We start from the raw sequence: 20,607 nt of genomic DNA on the forward strand, positions 1-20,607 counted from the left end.
ACATAAGAAATTTAGGGGACAGTGCACGAATTCGAAAGCCTTTTTTGATCTGATTGGTCATAACGTGAAGCTACTAATCCTCTGTGTCATAATAGTCTCAGAGAAGATTAATTGAAATCAAGTCAAGAATCAAGGAGAAAAGAATACAAGGTGTCTATGACCTTTCGTAAATATGTCAAAATCCATCTACTAAAGTTAATTCCGAAAATAATTCGGATCGAAGAATAGATTTAAAGGTCTATAATAATATTATATATTAAAGATTCTGTTAAAGTGTAATTCAAATCCAGTCATACTTCTTGAGGAGTTGTGGGTACAATATAATATGCCTACCCCTTTTGTTCATACGGCGAAGTCCATATTTTGCGATTGGAAACTACAGAAATCCTTTGCATCAAAAACTAAAATAAGAAGAGCAAAATATAATTAGACAATAAATATTCTTCAAAGGATTAACTGGACTCCAGGTCTTTGTTTAAAAAGAGTAGCCAACATAAATATCACATTAACGAATGGACGTTAAGATCACTTCACTGAGCGGGGTTATTGTTATAACGTATCAAATTCTTGACTTGATTTTTAAGGTATCTTCGAACAGTTGTAAGTGATCAGATTAGTTAAATTTAAAAGTGGTCGATGCGGAGGTATTCTTCAAACATGTGTGACAGTTATGTATGTTGTTCTTCAGTTTACTTTACATATATTTTTATTGGTCAAAATTTAAACTTAAATTTGTTTTGATTCTTAAACGCTGAAATGTCTCGCATACCTTACTGACCATGATAGAATTTATGTTGAGAAAAAGGTAACATAAAATTTACATCAATGATGCATGCAAATGAGGTAAAAATCCATACAAAAAATATGGTTAACCTATTGCTTACATTATCTGAGAAACAGACCTAACCAAGATAAACTGTTGACACAGAGATATGTCTCGCTTGTCGGCAGACAATTAAGAATAGACAATCTGTTGGACAGCATCATTGCTTATTAATTCAAAGTCGCTGGACCATGAAATAAATGACAGGGGCTCGAATGGTCGACTAATTGAGATGCACTGATAGTAACACAACTTTATAGAAAATATCATTGTCTGTCATAAGTAGTTCCTATCAAACTAACTTAGCAGACATTTTAACATTGCAAATTGGTAATTAAAATTATTTGAAAGTCGCTGGACCATGACCTAGGGGGGCATGGCCTCGAAATAGTCGTCAATTTGATATGTTCTGATAGTAATGCAACTTTATACAAAATATCATTTATATATCACAAGTATTTCCTATCAAAATAACTTAAGCAAAATACTTAACAATTGTTGACGCATCCTCCGCCGTCGCCAACGCCGCCAGAAAAGCAGCACATATGTCTTGCTTTCCGCGACTTTCATCGCAAGCTAGACAAACTTTGAACCAGGAACCATGAAATGTGGTCATGGTAAGATGAACATGTACACCTTGCAATCATTCCATACATCACATATTATCAACCTATTGCTTATAATATCTGAGATAAGTAGTAGTAGAATAGGGATAAGCAGCCAGTAGAGCAGGTAGAGCAAGGTAGAGCAAATATTTGCTAGTGACCATGGTATGTTTGTGTCCACGTTGCAGAATTTTTCAGGGTAGAGCAACATTGGTTGGTGACAAGGATATGTTTGGTGTCCATTTTGTTTCCACGTTTCAGAATTTTTCAGGGTAGAGCAGTATTGGTTGGTGACAAGGTTATGTTTGAGATGACGTCCATTTTGTTTCCACGTTACAGAATTTTGGGTTGTTACCCACTTTTGCCTTGCTTGGCTAAATTGTTATTTGGCTAGTTTTGCCTTGCTTGGCTAAATTGTTATTTGGCTAGTTTTGCCTTGCTTGGCTAAATTGTTATTTGGCTAGAGTCAGTTAATACGAGAGAGAGAGTTGGTTGGTGACAAGGGTATGAGGGTGGCATCCATTTTGTCTCTACGTTACAGAACCTTTATTTATTTTTGAAATTTAGATATATGTTGTTAAAATTCAAAATGAAAATTCTAAGGTTACATTACCAGGTTTTGCTTACAACAAAAAAGGGACAGATATATATCTTATTATTTAAGTATAGTTTGAGTAGATTCATAGAATTAAAACAGCTTTATGACATTGTTAAATTAAAGGTTGAAGACTGGAAGTACAATTTAATTATACGAATTGCGGAGACTTCAGGTGGTGGTGGTATATAAATGAATGTTAGTCTTTAATGATTAATCATGGATTTGGAAACAGACTCAGGCTGTTACTTTTCAGACCTCTTCCGTTTCAAACCAGTCCATCCGAATATGATGTATTTCATAATTAGAATAAAATCATATGGAAATTGGCCACAACAGATTAAACAAAAGCCAGAAGATCTAGCTCATAATGATTTCTTTTACACTGTGATATAAAAACTGTTTGTTTCAAACTTTTTTTTTTTTATATCTTTTTATTTTAAATTTTTTCCCTATAGGTGTCTCATGCACACGTTTCTTCAGATGGAGAACATACCCACAGACAACGAACACCAAGTGATAACTATAGTGAGGTGACATAAAAACTGTTCGTTTCAAACTTTTTTTTCTATATCTTTTAATTTGAAAAAATTTCTCTATAGCTGTCTAATGAACATTTGTCCATATATTTTCAAGAAACTTCAGAACATTTCCTTTTGGATCGGGTTTCTAGAAGTTAGCTCATACAGAGATGTATCACCCATGTTGAAGACCGTGGGAACCTCTAGATTTTGAAATCTCATACTGCTTTGTAGATGAGTGTTACATTTTTACCCATTTTTTTTTCTCTAATTCATACATAAAAAAAACTGGAAATAACATATATAAACTTTATTTTACAAAACATTTTGGCACCACCATGTCAATAAAACTGAATATCAAGCAGTCATACTAAATGACATTGTTGAATTAACGGTTGAAGGCTGGAAGTACAATTTAATTATACAAATTGTAGGGACGTCAGGGTGTGGAATATCTTTATCACCCAGCCAGTTTGGCGAGGTTGATTACAGGTAGAGGCTTGGTGACAAAGATATGCATCAAATTTAGTAGTAAATAGAGCTGCCATTTTTATTTGTAGATACGTTGTATCATGCACATTCATTCCACATCTCAGTATCTTCCATAAAAGGCAAACCAGAAAATTCATTCATGTGATTTTTTTTCCTTCATTTCCATGTGGGTCTTCAACACTGTGAGAAAATCACGCACCCGGAGACGGGCTTCAGCTGATCCATAAACAAAATGTGTACTAGTTCAATGAAAATGGACGTCACACCAAACTCCAAAATATATAAATGAACTAAAATTAAAAAAAAACATACAAGAGGCTCCTGACTTGGGACAGGCGCACAAATTGCGGCGGGGTGAAACATGTTTTGTGAGATCTCAACCATCTCCCTATACCTCTAGCCAATGTAGAGTAAACAAACACACACCAATACGCACAGTAAAACTCAGTTTAAAAGTTGTCCGAGTCCGATGTCAGAAACGTGAAACGATTTCATGAATTACTAAGATTTGATTGAATTATTGACTTGACAAAAACAGTCACTTCCATACACGTATACGCCTTTAAGTATAACGTCCAATAACGAGAAAAAAATTCAAAACATCTATCAACTACTATACATAAAAGTGCACTACAATAAAAGACATTTCTCTTGTATAAAGTATCAAAATACAGACACAATAAAAGCACCCGAATATTAAAGGTAATTTTTCAAAATGGATCACAGCTTAGTAAACCTAGGTTTACGGCACCATTAAAATGATGAGATGCTGTGAATTTCTCAACACTAAAACCAGACTTAATGTGAAAAACATATAATGGATTTAAAATGAATGTTTTTCAAAAGTTTAAATTCTAGAGCACCTTAGGTGGAATATTTATTGTTAATACAAGGATATAAAACAAGAATGATAAGTTCTAAATTACAGTTTCCTTTTTTTCTCATTCAAAATAAGAAATATTTTAACAACCATAACAATATTTTACCAGTTAATCTTTTAAGGACGTGAATATAAAGGACTGTTTCAATCTCATTAGATAACAAGTAAGAAATTCTCTAGAAGAGTGTTTTTTTTTACATACAAATATAATACTAAAAATTTCATTCAAATAATTCTCACTGCAATAACCAATCAAATAACGAACAAGAATCATAACATTTATATACATTCATTTAAACTTATCCTAAACGGACAAGATCTCTGCATCATATCCCTTTTCTAACACTAGCATCCAACATATGCTCAAGTTCACAAGACTTTTGCGCCTGTCCCAAGTCAGGAGCCTCTGCCCTTTGTTAGTCTAGTATGTTTTTTAATTTTAGTTCATTTGTATGTTTTGGAGTTTAGTGTGACGTCCATTTTTAACTGAACTAGCACACAATTTTATTAAGGGACCAGCTGAGTACCACCTCCGGGTGCGGGATTTTCTCGCTGCATTGAAGACCCATTGGTGGCCTTCGGCTGTTGTCTGCTCTTTGGTCGGGTTGTTGTCTCTTTGACATATTCCCCATTTCCATTTTCATTTTATCATGTTTGTTTTTATAAATAAACAAAGCCTGAGTCATTGGAATTGCAATTAAGGTTCTTAACTTAATAAAAATTTGATGTAAAATCAGTATGATAGTAAAACGAAAGATACAAATACAAACTATATGCGTTATCTACACAAGCTTTATAATTTTATAAAATTAATGTTTATGTATCAAATACATGTCAACTAGAAAATGTAATTCTTTATACCTGTTATATCTTAACCATGTGTCAACACATGTTAAATAAACCTCAAAACCACAGGCTTTCATGTCATTCAAATAATTGCAGTTTATTTCTTACCACCAAGGAAATATAGCTTACAATTTATACTTGTGCTAATTAATCTAATTTCAACATGCAAATGATATATCCCAATCTCTACTTTCATCAAGTCTCATATCACACCCTACAAGACTTTAAATACCATTTATAATACTTAGTATATGTCATACATATCACTGAATAGTAATGTAATATTGTATTATCAAAACTAATAAATCTCATAAAACTCCATGATTTCACAAGGTTTTGAGTTATGATTTCCTCAACGTTTAACATTGTTCCATTTTTCTTTAGGTAATGACGACTACACGTTACTACTGATATTAATTGAGACCAATAGCCGAAATGCATATAAGTTTTTGCAAAAGTCAATTAAACCACATATTTACCGAAACGAAAGAGACCGTTATTGTTTTATTTAATATACACAAAGTCTATTCAAATTATTTTTGCATAGAATTCAGCTAAAGTCGGTGCTAGGGACCGTTTGAAAATTGCAGTGAGATGAGAGTTGCTTTGATCTGTGTTGAAGACCTCATTGTGACTTTGAGACGAAGAACAGCAATAGGAGTGTTGTTCCTTTGCTTTTTGTGCGTGTGGTATTTTTTTGTTTTTTTTTCATTTGATGTGCATGTACTGATTTTGTGTCATGGATGGATACACCATATCCTTTGTTTTTTCTATAGTTATAAAATAATAGACATATATCAGGACTGATAAAGTCTCATTGACTATGGAGCGCGAGATAATATATGAGGAAATAGTGTATATACTGACATAATGTATGTAATCATCTATTAGGACTCAGGAGTTTTGATTTTTGGTGTTTAAACGCCACTTTTCAGCACCCCTTTTGGGCTATTTCGTGGCGGCCAGTTTTTATTGGTGGAGGAAGCCGGAGTTTTAGCACAGGTATGTATTTTTCCCTTGATTTTCCTGTGTCTTCGTTTTTCTACCTTGTTCCTATTCTTCTGCCTTATTATCATAATTATATTTCACGATACTTTCCAAAACAAGGGATCTTTGATTTATCTTCTCACTTCCCGTCCGCAACCAAAGCACTTCCTTCTCATATCCTCATCACACGCTTCGTTGAAAAAGGATTATCGAATCCTTCTCATACCTATATTTGCATTCCTCTTTCAATGATGAACAATTTAATCAAGTTACGAGATGTAACAATTCGAGTATAACTTAAATCAAGAGACAAGAGGACAAAATTGAAAAGAAAAAACCTTTATTTGTATAGTACGTATTATACATTACATCATAGTTTTAAAAAATCATATCAAACATAAGGACACAAAAAGTACGTCTGTAAACGTTTGCAGTAAATATTTAAGTTGCTCTCCCGTATTAAAACAGTATCAGTATTCACACAGGTTAAAAATCAGGATGTTGTTGATGTTTTATCCTCTTTGCATGACATATATGTCGTTGTTCCAGCAGATAAAGCCTCCAATAATATTGTCTTTATATGTAAAAACCATTATTTGCAATGTCTCACAACAGAGCTTGGAATAAATAGAACTACTGGTAACCCTACATATTCTTTAACATCATTTACCAAGGACGAAATTTGACAAAATCACAAATCTGTCCTTCTTTCTTTTGGTATCAACATCAAAGAAAACGAAGAAAATTTACCATCATTATACTGGATACCAAAACTAAACAAAACTCCATATAAAGAACGATACATAGCTGGGTCATCAAAATGTTCGACTAAACATATTTCTAAAGTACTGACTATTATTCTTTCTACAGTTAAAGATGGGCTTCAAAAATATTGTGATGAGATATATTCTACCAGTGGTGTTAACCAGATGTGGATTCTCAAAAATTCGAAAGATCTACTGCTTAATCTTCGATCACAATCTTTGCAATATTGCAGCAACATAAAGACTTTTGATTTTTCTACGCTTTACACTACTATTCCCCATGCTCAGTTGAAAGATCGACTTCACCATCTCATTAAACAGAGCTTTTTCTATAAAAATGGGAATCGTAGATACAAATTTCTTGTTTTGGGTTACAATAATTTATATTTTGTGAAAAAACACACTGGATCTACCAGAAAATATACTGAAGATGATATTATCAAAATGCTGGACTTTTTGATCGACAATATATTTGTTGAGTTTGGAGGATTTATATTTCAACAGACAGTCGGTATTCCAATGGGAACTAATTGTGCACCCCTACTGGCCGATTTGTTTTTGTACTCGTATGAAGCAGAATTCATTCAGAACCTTCTAAAAGACAAAAAGAAAAAGCACCTTGCGAAATTCTTTAATTTTACTTTCCGATATATTGATGATGTTCCATCATTGAATAACCCATATTTCAGCCAATACTTACATCTCATATATCCCAGTGAACTTGAAATTAAGGATACTACTAATACTAGAAAGACTGCTTCATACCTTGATCTTTTCCTCAATATTGACACAGATGGACGACTTCACACGAAAATCTATGATAAACGGGACGATTTCAACTTCCCAATTATCAATTTCCCATTTCTCGGCAGTAACATACCCTCTGTCCCTTCGTATGGTGTTTACATATCTCAATTGATACGTTATTTTCGTGCTTGTTCACACTATACGAACTTCATATACAGGAGTGTGCACTTTACGCAGAAACTGCCCCAACAAAGTTATGAGGAGGACAGATTAAAAAATGACACTCCGTAAATTTTACGGACACCATCACGAATTGGTTGATTCATACGATGTGTCTTTGTCCAAACTAACTAAGGACATTTTTCCCACGTGTTAGATTGTGGTTTGTCATTACGTCGTCTGATCTTTTAATTACCGAACGTGACTTATTCCCGATTGTGACTGTTTTGCTGAGTGTGAATCCGCATTGCTATAAGACGTGTCACGGTACTTTTCTATCCCAAATCCATGTATCTAATTTTGATGTTATATTTGTTATTCTCGTCGGATTTTGTCAAATGTCTTAACGTCTTTTCTGTTATATTCGTGTGTTATGGTAAAGATAATTAATCACCCCCTTCATTTATTTGATTTTAGTTTGGTTCAACGAAATTTATACGATATATTTGGTTTACAGTTTGATTCAGAAGAAAAACCGACATAGCTAGATAATACAATTAATTATCTAATTACTACCACAATTTGATATTAATAAGTATTGTAATTTTCATTGTTATTAATAAATGTAATGTCAGTATTACAAATCTAATCTTGAATCAATCTTAATCCTTTCTTATTTTTGGGAAATATTTTTACAAATTCAAATGTGACGTCACTTTGTGTGTTTTTTTAGAATTTCAAATGTGACGTCACTTTGTGTGTTTTTTTTAGAATATCAAATGTGACGTCACTTTGTGCGTCGAGGCTTTGGCTAACTCGGCTGTGTATTTTTATGTGTTGGATTAAGTTGTTTTATGTAATGTATCCGTTTTTATTATATAGTTAGTCCCCACTTCGGTTTTATCATGTATATCTATTATATAGTCATTTTATAAAATTTACTGTTTGCAAAATTATAAATTATTTTAAATAATAAGGATGTTCTTGTCCCAGGCAGAAAACCCTGGCCGTGTTAGGCGCAACTTTTTGGAAGTTTTGGTCCTCGGTGCTCTTCAGCTTTGTACTTGTTATTGCTTTCAAACTTTTTTCATCTGAGCGTCACTGGTTGGTCTTGTGTGGACGAGACGGACGTCTGGCGTATTGAATTTTAAGCCTAGTACCTTTTGTTAGCTATTATTCGTGTGTTTCTTTGTCCTATATGTTCTCCCATTTATTTGTATTGTGGTCCTGTCATGTGATGTTGTCGTTTTGGTGTTGTGTTTGACGTTGCCATAAAAGCGGGAGGTTTGGCATGCCACAAAACCAGGTTCAACCCACCATTTATTTCTTAAAATGTCCTGTACCAAGTCAGGAAAATGGCCAATGTTATATTATAGTTCGTTTCTGTGTGTGTTACATTTTAATGTTGTGTTTTTGTTGTGTCGTTGTTCTCCTCTTATATTTGATGCGTTTCCCTCAGTTTTAGTTTGTAACCCGGATTTGTTTGTATCTCTATCGATTTATGAGTTTCGAACAGCGGTATACTACTGTTGCCTTTATTTACAACTACAATTATCATAGTAAAATCAAATCTTCGATCTATTCGCCAACAACTGCTTGTGAAGTTATCAGTTACATGACTTTTGTAAGGTATATCTTAAACCCTGATTTCAGTTTTTACTGACGTCTGTGTCGAATCGCTTGACCCTTTTCAAGCATCGAGCGATTCGCCAACAACTGCTTGGGAAGTTTTCAGTTACATGACTTTTGTAAGGTATATCTTAAACCGTGATTTCATTTTTTACTGACGTCTGTGTCGAATCGCTTGACCCTTTTCAAGCATCTGATTATATTTGAAAATGACGCACCTGCAATGTTGTAGACTTTTCTTTTTTTCAGATTCTCGTAATGGATGTAAAAACTGTTATTTATGAATCTATTGATGTATATAGTTTAAATATTTCAAAGAATCACCATTTGTTATGAATACTGGAAATGCGTAATTTTCGAATTTAACTTAAATTTATATATTACAATCAAACTTTGGTGTTTCTAAAAGAAAACAATTCTTATCAAGAAAAGGATGAATCTTTTTCACAAATGTCTATGTATATCACCCTTTTTAAAGATAAATGGTACAGGAAGTAATGGTACAGAGACCTAGATATGAACCTTTGACACCCCCTCCTGCGAACTTATACGAATTTTCTGAGGAAGAACTGAGTGCCTCAACCAATGTGATTTCCCAATGAACATGATGAATATAACAATTAGCGAGGACATATTAAAATAGAATAGTATTTTAGTGAGGACTATATAAGCAGTCCCAGGCAGGCATGGGGTAATGCTAATTTGTAATTGTAATGCCCTGTAATGCATTACATTTCCCCAAGTAATGCATGTAATGTGTAATGCCTATTTTTTTGCATTACATGTAATTGTCATGTAATGCATTACATTGGCAAAAATGCATGTAATGTATGCATTACATGGCATTACATAGCATTACTTCTTGTCTGATAGTGCTATATATTTATACACATTTCAGGGATAATAAGTACATGTACTACTGTTTCATTCTTTCCTTTAAGAAAATAGGAAAATTAAACACAAATCAATATGTCTCGTTAAATGATTAACAAAAAGTGTAAATTTGAACTGTTGTAAAACTAATGATTTTCTTCATCTTACATTAATACTTAAACATTTATACTAATAATGAAAACGGATCAATTTTATAAACATACAAAAATAATAATGTTTATTATTTGCAGTCATTTTCATATACCATTATAGTCATTGAAAAACCTATACATAGATATTTAAAGATGAAAGAAATGATTAAAGAAATAAGTTGAATGATTGATAATTGACACCTGACAAAAACCACTAATTAGTTTGTATAGCAATCAATTCCTTTCCTTTGACAAGTGAATTTGTGATTTTAAAGTAATTAATTAACATTGAGATTAAGTTAACAATATAATCAAAAAACATAATGGTAGAATAAATTCCTTGCAACATTTCTGTTATTTCTTTTTTTTGAGAAAACACAGAGATGTATACTTCGAAATATAAAAAGCCTGACCCAGAAGAACAGTCAACCTTCGCAAACTTTGTAAATCCATCTGGTATTCAGAAATATCAATTAAATGACCCAAAGCAAAACAAAGCTATAGATTCAATTTTTGGGTACATTGCTAGAAGTGATTTACTCCCATTGTCAACAGTTGAAAGTCAAAAGTGTAAGAACTTTATAGAAAATCTTAACCCAAAATTTCAAATTATAAGCTGGAAACACCTCTCATCTAAATTGATACAGACTTAGGCCAAGGATGTACGTTAAAAAATGTATGATAACCTTCAGAAAGCTAATCACATTTGTTTGACTGTTGTCATTTATTCTAATAGGGCAATGAAAGGATTTTTATAATACCTATTTAATAGTTACCAAGATTGCAGTATGAAATGCTGTATATATATTTCTTTTGATAATACAATTTATAAAATGTAATGTGTAATATAATGCATTACTTTGGTAAAGTAATTGTAATTTAATGCATTACTTTCCAAAATATTTGTAATTATAATTGTAATATAATGCTCGTTTTTTCCAAGTAATTGTAATGTAATGCATTACATTGCAATGTAATTCGCTAATGCCTGGTCCCAGGTGATTTCCTAACGAACTACTTCAACTGTTACTTTCTTTTACAACCACAAATTACAAACAAATTGTAAATGAAATATCAGATATCATCAACAATAGTAACATTTCACGTGACGATTTACCAATAATTAAACGTCACCTCGCAGATATTGAAAAAATTGAACTATCCAAACATAAAGAAAAACAAAGGAATAAATTTCAAAGAGATAAAATTCACACTGTCTATTTAAATCAGGATATGAATGATACCAATACAACAAACCATAAGGTCCCTAGAAAAAGAAAATTCAAAAGACGGAAACAAAAAACTGAAAGCATTGTTGTAAATTTGTCATCTAAAGAACTTACACGTGCTGAAGAATCTCTTTTAAGTAAAGGTTTAAACTTCTGTCCTATCCCATCAAATGTAAATAACTTTCAGCTAGACGAGGACTTAGACCAATTCGCTAGACGTTTACGCTTGAAAGATTTTTTCTACAATAGGGGCAAGAAAAACCTTGAAGAAGCTGGATTAACAGATTGAGATACTGACACCAATGAAGAAGTTACGCCCATCCCAAAATGTAAGATAAAAAGTTCATGGAAACCACCTAAGAGTAAAAATGATAACTTGGAGTCATTCATTAACTACGTGAGGTCTGATATAAAGTCCTGTATAACAAATACAAGAAATTATAATTTATCCAAGTCAGAAAGCATTGCTTTGAAAGCGTTAAAAGATCAAGAGGATATCGTAATAAAACCTGCCGACAAAGGGGGCGCTGTGGTTGTCATGAATAAAACAGATTACATAGCAGAGGGAAATCGCCAACTTTCAAACTCCATTTTTTATAAACAATTAACCACAGATCCAACACTAAATACTATTCGAAGGATCAACACCATCCTTCAAGAGATGTTCGACAAAAAGCATATAGACAATGACACCTTTGATTATCTCCGACCTCTTGAGAACGAAGCAAAGGCCGGAAGATTCTATATATTGCCTAAAATACATAAAAAGGGCAATCCAGGTCGACCAATTGTTTCAGCAAATAGTCATCCAACTGAAAAGATATCAGAATTTGTAGACCATCATCTAAGACCTCATGTGAAAGAACTACCCTCTTACATTCAAGATACGACTGATTATCTAAAGAAAATGGAAAGCCTCAATCCTCTACCAAGCAATACTATACTTGCATCCATGGACGTGTCTTCTTTATATACCAACATTCCACAAGACGAAGGAATAGCAGCGTGTGAAGAGGTATGGAACACTCGTAGTGAAAAAAATCCTCCAACTGAGTGCCTTGTTACACTTCTGAAACTAGTGCTAGAGAACAACAACTTCTCTTTCAATGAAAAACATTATCTCCAGATAGACGGTACTAGTATGGGCACAAAAATGGCCCCGTCATATGCCAACATATTTATGGGCCAACTTGAAAAACGCCTCTTGGCTAGTGCTCCATACCAGCCCTTATCATGGTTCCGATTCATTGACGATATTGATTTCAAATGGACAGATTCACAAGAACATCTTAATGAATTTCTAGGACACTGTAACTCTTTCCACCATTCAATAAAATTTACATATGAATCATCTATGGAGAAAATAAACTTCCTCGACACTACGAGTTACATCAAGAACGGAACCATTATAACGGACCTTCATACCAAACAAACGGACAAACATCAATTCCTTTCTCCTAAAAGTTGCCATCCTAAACACTGCTCCCGTGGCATCCCATTCAGCCAGGCATTGCGAATCAAGAGAATATGCTCTACTGAAAATACGCAAAATGCTAGACTTGGACAACTACGTAAACATCTAGTTGTTCGAAGATACAATAACAACATCATTGATAGCGCTTTCGAAAGAGCAAACAAAACTAGTCGCCAAGAACTTCTAGAGTACAAAGATAAGAATAAAGCAGCTAACAGAACACCCCTTGTACTCACTTACCATCCTGATTTTAAAAATGTGTCTTCCATTGTTCAGAAGCATTGGAAAATTATAGAAAATGATTCAAATCTTAAAAAAGTATTTTCCTCACCACCAGTCATGGCCTTCAGAAGACCTAAAAACATCCGTGACAAATTAGTGACATCTGTATTAGCAAAGCAGCCTACTACATCTCCCGGTTGCTACAAACAATGTGGTCGAAGGAACTGCTTGTGTTGTAAAGCTGCCAATACAAGCAGTTCTTTCATCAGCTCCGTTACTAAACAAAATTATACCATCTACTCAAATTCCAACTGTAAAACGGAGAACTCAATTTATATATTAACATGTGACACTTGCGGCATTCAGTATGTGGGAGAAACAATGGACAAATTTAATATTCGGCTCAACAACCATCGTTCATGGTACAAAACCAACAACTGTCCTCTCACAAGACATCTTCGTTCAACGAAACATTCTTTTGATAATGTTACTTTCCAAATCATAGAAGTCAACACCGAGTGGGACACCACGGCGAGAAGGAGAAGAGAAAATTTTTGGATCCACCAACTTTACACTTTAGAACCTGATGGTCTTAACGAAAAAGATGAGAAAAGATACAGGAAAGATAAAGAATAATTTAGTACACAGCATCGTCCTTTTTATCCTGTAATATTGGCCAATGGACGTTGCTAACTTCAACTACCAATTTTGTAGAAATCTTGAACTTCATCCAAATTATGTATTATTTTCAAGGCAGCTAAATTCAAGTGCAACATATACATTGAGCTGCAAAAGTTTCTTATCATCTACATCCGATTTCACCTGGATAGATGCACGCTTGATAAAGCTAGTTAGTCTAGCGAAATATTGCGTTTATTTTCATCATTTTGTAAATATTTTAAACATTCTTATATTTACATACTAAATAGTGTGTTAAAATTACATTGTTAGGCAATTTATAATTTTATTTGTGTAATTGAATTAATCTCTGTACTGATTAATCCACACTCCCATAGATTTGTATGTCATGTGCTGCTATTTATAGGCACTTATATATATATATATATATATATTATGGTGTACAAAAACCTTTGCACCTTTTGTTTGCGGTATATCATCTTTTCCGCAAGTTTATTGTTTTCTGTTTAGTATTAAATTTATATTTAAGATCCATTTATTACATCGGTGATCCGTTTATTTGGCAATCGCCAATGGCAGTCAGCAGGGTTAAAGAACATTTGTTGTTCGACCTGTTAGTCAAATGCGTTTTGTAAAAATATACTTTTTCACTTTTTTGGTCTTTTGGAAAATGTTGTTTGTGCTGTATTTATACCCCTCTAACAAGAAATTTGTTTTGCATGCACACGTATAAAAATTGCGGTTTTTATCCAACGCAATCATAGGTTTGAACGTTGTTTTCAATTTAGACTTGTTTATATATATATATATAAGCAGACACGGTTAATACTTTTACATATTTATTTACAATAAATAGTTAATTTGTATGTTAATCTATTTTAAAATGTCCATAGGCATAGTTTTCAATTGGGTTCTTCCAGTAACGTTTATCATCAAAACTACACAGTCCCTTTTTCACAATGATGTCCATGAAAAGTTCGTGGTTTGTACTTCTTATTCTCTTCATTGAATTGATGGTTGTTGTTTCATCGATCAAACATTGTTTGTACATTTCATGGCGTAGAGTCCGTTTTATTTCTGTTTTTGATATTTCTTTGACATTTTCTTTGCTTTTTCACGTGTAATGTGTTCCCCTGACTCCGTATCAATGTTTCATCATACAAAAGGCTGTACATTGTAGGTCTCAGGCCAACGAATTTTTTCAAGGGTACACCTGAAAAGCAAAGAATTTTTTCGTAAAAATTTGTTGAAAAGTTTGAAAACTTTCTTTAAATAGAAAAAATTTTTGCAATGTTTTGGAAAAATTGAAGACAAACGAAAATTTTGGTGAAAAATTTAAGGAAAACTAAAAGTTTAATGATAACGTTTGTAACATATTGAAGAAAAACTAAAGTATTTGTTAAAAAGTTAAGAAAAATTGATGAAAAACGAAAATTTTGGTGAAAAATTTAAAGAAAACTTTAAAACTGGTTTGTGGGAAAAGCTTAATGCCGTAAAAAATAAAGACGGTGTGGAAAAGGTCAAACCTAGGATAAAAACACAGAAATTAATTCCAACTTTAAAGAAGAAGACAAACTACATAGAACAGTATCGAAATTAACAGTTGTACACAGAACTAGGAATGAAAATTACCAAAATACACAGGATCTTAGGATTTCACCAGAAAGCTTGGTTGAAAACCTATACAGATTTCACCAGAAAGCTTGGTTGAAAACCTATATAGATTTCACCAGAAAGCTTGGTTGAAAACCTATATAGATTTCAACAGCAATATGCGAAACAAGAAAAAAACTCTTTGAAAAGGATTTCTTTAAGCTGATGTGTAACAGTGTCTTTGGAAAATGTATGGAAAATTTAAGGGCAAGATTGAATTTAAAGCTGATTAATTCAGAGGACAAACTAAAAAAGTTGGTCGCTAAACCGTCCTTTATTTGCTGCCAAATTTTCAACGATGACTTAGTTGGAGTACATAACCAACAAATCAATCTAACTCTCAACAAGCCAATCTACTCAGGACAAATGATTTTAGACCTATCAAAGGTTTTAATGTATGAATTCCACTACAAGGTCATGGAGCAAGTCAAGTATTGTGACAAGATCAACTTGTTGTTTACTGACACAGATATTTATACAATTATTCAGTAAAGTCGAAAAAAAAGGTTTCTCATCAATACATGGCCTTCGGCTGTTGTCTGCTCTATGGTCGAGTTGTTGTCTCTTTGACACATTCCCCATTTCCATTTACATATTTGTTTAGGGGCCAGCTGAAGGACGCCACCGGGTGCGGGAGTTTTTCGCTGCATTGAAGACCCATTGGTGGCCTTCGGCTGTTGTCTGCTCTATGGTCGAGTTGTTGTCTCTTTGACACATTCCCCATTTCCATTCTCAATTTTATAAACTTTAGATAAAAGTTATTGACAAATCATAGAAAATCAATAGTCTTCAAATTCATTTGTTGTTCAGTATAAAAACCTTTAACTTGAGTGCTTCTGACTAATCTCATATATAACATCAAAATATTCTTAAAATTTCAGATTCTCTGTGCTACGAAATAATTACGGATGATGTATATAAAGACATGGAAACTATCAAAGATCTGCTTAACACTTCAAATTATGGCGCCTTCAACAAAACAAAACACCTCTTTTCTAAAACATATAAGAAGGTAGTTGGAAAAATGAAGGACGAGGCCGGTGGTAAGTAAAAAACTTGTCGTTTTTTTCCTAAATTTTTGTGAAAAATTTTCATTTTTCTTCAGTTTTTCTAAACTTTTTACTAAAATTTGTCAATATTTTACAAACATTATCATTAAACTTTTAGTTTTCTTTAAATTTTTCACAAATATTTTCGTTTTTCTTCATTTTTTCTAAGTTTTAGTTTTTCTTCAATATGTTACAAACATTATCATTAAACTTTTAGTTTTCCTTAAATTTTTTCACAAATGTTTTCGTTTTTCTTCAATTTTTCTAAACTTTTTAACAAATATGTTAGTTTTTCTTCAATATGTTACAAACGTTATCATTAAACTTTTAGTTTTCCTTAAATTTTTCACCAAATTTTTGTTCGTCTTCAATTTTTCCAAAACATTGCAAAATGTTTTTCTATTTAAAGAAAGTTTTCAAACTTTTCCACAAATTTTTACGAAAAAATTCTTTGCTTTTCAGGTGTACCCTTGAAAAAATTCGTTGGCCTGAGACCTACAATGTATAGCCTTTTGAATGATGAAACATTAGAAACGGAGTCAGAGGAACATATTACACGTGAAAAAGCAAAGAAAGCAAAGAAAGTTGTCAAAGGAATATTAAAAACAGAAATAAAACGGACTGTGCAGTTTTGATGATTAACGTTACTGGAAGAACCCAATTGAAAGCTATGCCTATGGACATTTTAAAATAAATTAACATACAAATTAACTATTTATTGTAAATAAATATGTAAAAGTACTAACCGTGTCTGCTTATATATATATATATATATATATATATATATGTATATACATCTCTAATTTATATTCACACATAACATGTTCGTTCGGAAATCACCTGGGACTGCTAATATAGTCCTCACTAAAACACTTTTTTTCTATTTTAATATGTCCTCGCTAATTGTTATATTCATCATGTTCATTGGGAAATCACATTGGTTGAAAAAAGGCACTCAGTTCTTCCTCAGAAAATTCGTATAAGTTCGCAGGAGGGGGTGTCAAAGGTTCATATCTAGGTCTCTGTGTCTCTGAGTAATCTTCATGTTTTCTCTTGGTTGACAACCTCACCGGAATCGTCAATTCTTGCAGGGGCGTTCTCACTTGAAGAGGGATGGGTCTAAACGTAGATTGCGAAGGTGACATCTCATTCCTGTTCATTATTGCAGCAAGATACGGAGTTTTTGGTGGTGTCTACAAAATAAAATAATAAAATGCATTAAAAAAAGAACTGAATTACTTCCTGTACTATTTATCTTTAAAAAGGGTGATATACATAGACATTTGTGAAAAAAGATTCATCCTTTTCTTGATAAGAATTGTTTTCTTTTAGAAACACCAAAGTTTAATTGTAATATATAAATTTAAGTTAAATTCGAAAATTACGCATTTCAAGTACTCATAACAAATGGTGATTCTTTGAAATATTTAAACTATATACATCAATAGATTTATAAATAGCAGTTTTTACATCCATTACGAGAAACTGAAGAAAAGAAAAGTCTAAAACATTGCAGGTGCGTCATTTTCAAATATAATCAGATGCTTGAAAAGGGTCAAACGATTCGACACAGACGTCAGTAAAAAATGAAATCACGGTTTAAGATATACCTTACAAAAGTCTTGTAACTGATAACTTCACAAGCAGTTGTTGGCGAATAGCTCGAAGATTTGATTTTACTATGATGATTGTAGTTGTAACCTGTGTGAATACTGGTACTGTTGTAATACGGGAGAGCAACTTAAATATTTACTGCAAACGTTTACAGACGTACTTTTTGTGTCCTTATGTTTGATATGATTTTGTTTTTAACTATGATGTAATGTATAATACGTACTATACAAATAAAGGTTTTCTCTTTTCAATTTTGTCCTCTTGTCTCTTGATTTAAGTTATACTCGAATTGTTACATCTCGTAACTTGATTAAATTGTTCCTCATTGAAAGAGGAATGCGAATATAGGTATGAGAAGGATTCGATAATCCTTTTTCAACGAAGCGTGTGATGAGGATATGAGAAGGAAGTGCTTTAGTTGCGAACGGGAAGTGAGAAGATAAATCAAAGATCCCTTGTTTTGGAAAGTATCGTGAAATATAATTATGATAATAAGGCAGAAGAATAGGAACAAGGTAGAAAAACGAAGACATAGGAAAATTAAGGGAAAAATACATACCTGTGCTAAAATTCCGGCTTCCTCCACCAATAAAAACTAGCCGCCACGAAATAGCCCAAAAGCGATGCTGAAAAGTGGCGTTAAAACACCAAAAATCAAAACCAAATCAAATCGGTTTTCTTCCTGTACCTTGTTTTACTCCTGAGTCCTAATAGATGATTACATACATTATGTCAGTATATACACTATTTCCTCATATATTATCTCGCGCTCCATAGTCAATGAGACTTTATCAGTCCTGATATATGTCTATTATATTATAACTATAGAAAAAACAAAGGATATGGTGTATCCATCCATGACACAAAATCAGTACATGCACATCAAATAAAAAAAAAACAAAAAAAAATACCACACGCACAAAAAGCAAAGGAACAGCACTTCTATTGCTGTTCTTCATCTCAAAGTCACAATGAGGTCTTCAACACAGATCAAAGCAACTCTCACCTCACTGCAATTTTCAGACGGTCCCTAGCATCGACTTTAGCTGAATTCTATGCAAAAATAATTTGAATAGACTTTGTAAGATGTAACATAACAATTATTAAATAAAACAATAACGGTCTCTTTCGTTTCGGTAACTAAATATGTGGTTTAATTGACTTTTGCAAAAACTTATATGCATTTCGGCTATTGGTCTCAATTAATATCAGTAGTAACGTGTAGTTGTCATTACATAAAGAAAAATGGAACAATGTTAAACGTTGAGGAAATCATAACTCAAAACCTTGTGAAATCATGAAGTTTTATGAGATTTATTAGTTTTGATAATACAATATTACATTACTATTCAGTGATATTTATGACATATACTAAGTATTATAAATGGTATTTAAGTCTTGTGGGGTGTGATATGAGACTTGATGAAAGTAGAGATCGGGATATATCATTTGAATATTGAAATTAGATTAATTAGCACAAGTATAAATTGTAAGCTAAATTTCCTTGGTGGTAAGAAATAAACTGCAATTATTTGAATGACATGAAAGCCTGTGGTTTTGAGGTTTATTTAACATGTGTTGACACATGGTTAAGATATAACAGATGTAAGGAATTACATTTTCTAGTTGACATGTATTTGATACATTAACATTAATTTTATAAAATTATAAAGCTTATGTAGATTACGCATATAGTTTGTATTTGTATCTTTCGTTTTACTATCATACTGATTTTACATCAAATTTTTATTAAGTTAAGAACCTTAATTGCAATTCCAATGACTCAGGCTTTGTTTATTTATAAATACAAACATAAGTCTTGTGGACTTGAGCATATGTTAGATGCTAGTGTTAGAAAAGGGATATGATGCAGAGATCTTGTCCGTTGAGGATAGGTTTAAATGAATGTATATAAATGTTATGATTCTTGTTCGTTATTTGATTGGTTATTGCAGTGAGAAATATTTGAATGAAATTTTTAGTATTATATTTGTACGAAAAAAAAAATAGTCTTCTAGAGAATTTCTCACTTGTTATCTAATGAGATTGAAACAGTCCTTTATATTCACGTCCTTAAAAGATTAACTGGTAAACTATTGTTATGGTTGTTGAAATATTTCTTATTTTGAATGAGAGAAAAAGGAAACTGTAATTTAGAACTTATCATTCTTGTTTTATATCCTTGTATTAACAATAAACATTCCACCTAAGGTGCTCTAGAATTTAAACTTGAAAAACATTCATTTTAAATCCATTATATGTTTTTTACAAATACGTCTAGTTTTAATGTTGAGAAATTCACAGCATCTCATCAACCTAGGTTTACTAAGCTGTGATCCTTTTTGAAAAATTACCTTTAATATTCGTGTGCTTTTATTGTGTCTGTATTTTGATACTTTATACAGGAGAAATGTCTTTTATTGTAGTGCACTTTTATGTATAGTAGTTCATAGATGTTTTGAATTTTTTTATCGTTATTGGATGTTATACTTAAAGGCGTATACGTGTATGGAATTGACTGTTTTTGTCAAGTCAATAATTCAATAAAATCTCAGTAATTCATGAAATCTTTTCACATTTCTGACATCGGACTCGGACAACTTTTTAACTGAGTTTTACTGTGCGTATTGGTGTGTGTTTGTTTACTCTACATT

The 20,607-nt window shown here is 32.4% G+C and overlaps 1 protein-coding gene across 6 annotated transcripts in view; it reads right to left on the reverse strand.

Annotated features, from left to right (window-relative positions):
- LOC127728572 (uncharacterized) overlaps positions 1-20,607 on the reverse strand; it is an 879,051-nt gene that overhangs the window by 164,210 nt on the left and 694,234 nt on the right. The gene's annotated exons all lie outside the window — the stretch shown is intronic.

The sequence above is a fragment of the Mytilus californianus genome, unplaced genomic scaffold (genome assembly GCF_021869535.1).
Source record: "Mytilus californianus isolate M0D057914Y unplaced genomic scaffold, xbMytCali1.0.p SCAF_2, whole genome shotgun sequence".
Classification (NCBI taxonomy): domain Eukaryota; kingdom Metazoa; phylum Mollusca; class Bivalvia; order Mytilida; family Mytilidae; genus Mytilus; species Mytilus californianus.